Below are 2,867 nucleotides of genomic sequence, written 5' to 3'. Positions count from 1 at the left end.
AAAAAAGAAAGCAGCATCAGAACACAAGCTTATTTTTATTTCTTTCTGTTCTTCCAGAGCACAGTAAACCTGGGCAACTCCCTTTCACCTGAAAGTGGGCGAGCCCATTCCCTTTTCATTTCCTGACCCATTCCCTTTTCATTTCCTGACGGTCCTATTGTATCTGTGAGTAGACCAACCTTTAGGGTCTCCCATCTGAATGGGCCATTATCTTACTATGGCTGGGCCATCTTCTCCACACACTGGACAAGACTAAGACTGGAGATTATCAAATTCCACAGATTCCTACCACCCCAAACTTGCGCAGTATTGCCAGTTCTCAATTGTGGCGTGTCGGGCTGAGGATATAGCTCAGAGCATAGACACCTGCCTGGCAAGCGCAAAGTCCTGAGTTCGACTCCTGATACCCCCCCCAAAAAATTGTAGTATGTCTCAGTCCTCTGAGCACCCACACTCTGCTCTTGAGAACGTCTCTTATCTCTTCCTGATGCGTCCTAAAAATCCTTCTTCCGCAGTGAGAGTTGGCAAACTCAAAAACTTATTCTATGAAAAGGATGAGCTAAATTCTTTATTTCTGCCTCAGGGATCCCCAGGCCCAGCCTGGTGACAATATGTCTTAATTTTCATGTTCACTAAAAACCACTTTCCAGTCTTTGTGAGCAGGAAAGCAGAGATGTGAACTCAATAGTCCAAGCAGGCTTATTGCTACGCCTGAGTGGGACCTGTCTGCGAGCAGAGCAGAGCAGGCGTCTCTTAAAGACTTTTTTCATAGTGTTTTCTTGGGTAGGAGTTTGAGAAAGAGGAGTGGTGGGCTGTGGCTTGCTGATATGTCCTCTGTAACCTGAGTGTTATGAACAGCTAAGTTAGGTGGGGGCTATTACAGGCAGTCAGACAGGGCTGGACCCTGGAGGAAGTCAGGGCAAAAGATCAACACATCAGAACTATGGTTGAAGGGGCATCTGAAAAAGATTAAAGTCACAGTGGCCAGATTTACATACTTCCCTAAGGGACAGAGAAAAGCTTCAGATTATTGGTACCACCCTTTTGAGATTTCCCATGTAAATAAATCATTATCTCATGGAGAGGCGTCTTCTACCCACTAAAACTACTAAGACTAAGACTAAAAGCAAGACTAAAACTATAGATTATTGACCAAGGTTAATGACATTCGCCGTGTGCTCTTACTACTATTGGATCAATATTAGCTAAGCGGATATACTTATAATCTTTTTGTTAAAATATTAAAATAATTTAATAAATTTTTTTTTACAAAATTTTCTTTACAGAAGAACTTTTACTTGTATATCAGTAAACTTTCACAATCCTATCCTTACAGCTGAACATTCAGTGGATTGGAACTATGATGGCAAATGTTACCAGCCTAGTAGATATATTTTATTTCAATTTCATGATATCACAATTTCAAAGTATTTAAAATATTCACTATTTTGAATGTACCATAGCCTTAGACCATAAAGAAGAATCCCATAAAGAAGAATAGCATCCCATTTGAAATAAGCTTGTAATCTTTGAGCACGTCATTAGAGCTTAGTGACCCCTCTTCCCTTTTCAGATCACACCACCTTGTTTTATTTTAAACCATCAAATTCCTAAGTATGTTATAGAACAATGCCGTGCTTTAAGAGGCGTATCAGTTTCTTATGACTAAAGTTGAATCTGTTCTCTCAATTTTGAGTAAAGTAAATTCACTGGAGGAAAAAAAGGAGAGGCATTTAAAATAAAAAATTTCAATTCACACTGTAGAATATTTCTCCAACAAGAATGCAAGATATATAATTTTTCGAAAATCACAAATCTGAAGCTGGGCTTGGGTGCTACTTCAGTTATAACCTGGAACTGGCAGCTTATGACTTTCCTTTGCTTCAAAAAATGTATAAGAAAGAGTTATAAGATCAACATTCGCCATTCTTGGATCTTCTGCAAATTCAGGATTAATATAGAAAAGCACTGGCATGCCTACTTCTTCTTGGCAATGAAGTCTTTGTTCTTCAAAACAGAAGCACTGTATTGTATTAAAGTACTGTCCAGCTTCACGTGGTACAACATTATATGTAGAAATTCCAATGACTGGTTTGTCAGTAGGATTCTTAGCTTTATAAGAGGCCAGTGCAGTCTCTCCTGGTACCACGTATATTTCTGATTGCTGAAGTCTGAAGTTCCACTGGAGACTGGCGTATACATCTGCATTGAAGGTAACCTTAATGATTCAGTCCTTCACAGGCACCATGCTTTCAACCTGGTCTGACCCGTGACCTGCTACTGCGGATCCTCCAAGTCCAGGTCAAGGAGCCATGGTGGCTCCAACACCAGCCACAGAAAGCAATACATCTGCATGCTGAGCCCCAGAGCCCTCCTCCGATGATCCCGAGACCGCTATACTTACAATTTTACTGGTTGGTTATAATTTGACCCTTGTTGTACCCACTTCATAATTTTGCTCTGTAAAACTCAGAGAAGTGAGCTCTGTGGCAGCCCACTTTCAAGTCCCCTCCTGTCTCTCAAAAGCTACTTCTTTCAATAAATTTTCCAACTCCCAACCTCTCTTGTTCCTTAAAATCCATTCTTCAATTTCAGAGAACAGGAACTTGGCATATCTGACATCTAGTAGGTTGAGAGTTACATTTATTTCCCCTATATCATGCTGACACGTCCTTTATGACCTACTGACATGTCCCAGGGACCTAAGTAAAAGGAAACCTACATTTCTCTAAGACGGTGTGTGGGCTCACTGGAACTGGTGGTGTCCCTGTCTGGGCTCTATCATCCTTGGCTTTAAGCGGGGATAGGAAATGGATCATCATTTTTCCTGGGCTACTTCCTGATGAGAGAGGGCAATGAAGGTGGTT

General features: G+C 41.0%; 1 long non-coding RNA gene across 1 annotated transcript in view; it reads left to right on the top strand.

Annotated features, from left to right (window-relative positions):
• The window catches only part of LOC102027954, a 9,495-nt gene extending 6,937 nt beyond the window's left edge, over nt 1–2,558 (top strand). The window contains exon 4 of the long non-coding RNA XR_001232831.1: nt 2,232–2,558. This is a non-coding gene — a long non-coding RNA (uncharacterized LOC102027954). The remainder of the gene's footprint in view (nt 1–2,231) is intronic.
• Nucleotides 2,559–2,867: the final 309 nt, after the last annotated feature.

This window comes from Chinchilla lanigera, unplaced genomic scaffold (genome assembly GCF_000276665.1).
Source record: "Chinchilla lanigera isolate Chin_1 unplaced genomic scaffold, ChiLan1.0 scaffold00010, whole genome shotgun sequence".
Classification (NCBI taxonomy): Eukaryota; Metazoa; Chordata; class Mammalia; order Rodentia; family Chinchillidae; genus Chinchilla; species Chinchilla lanigera.
Note: the sequence above shows the minus strand (reverse complement) of the source record. Positions and strands in the feature narration are given on the sequence as shown.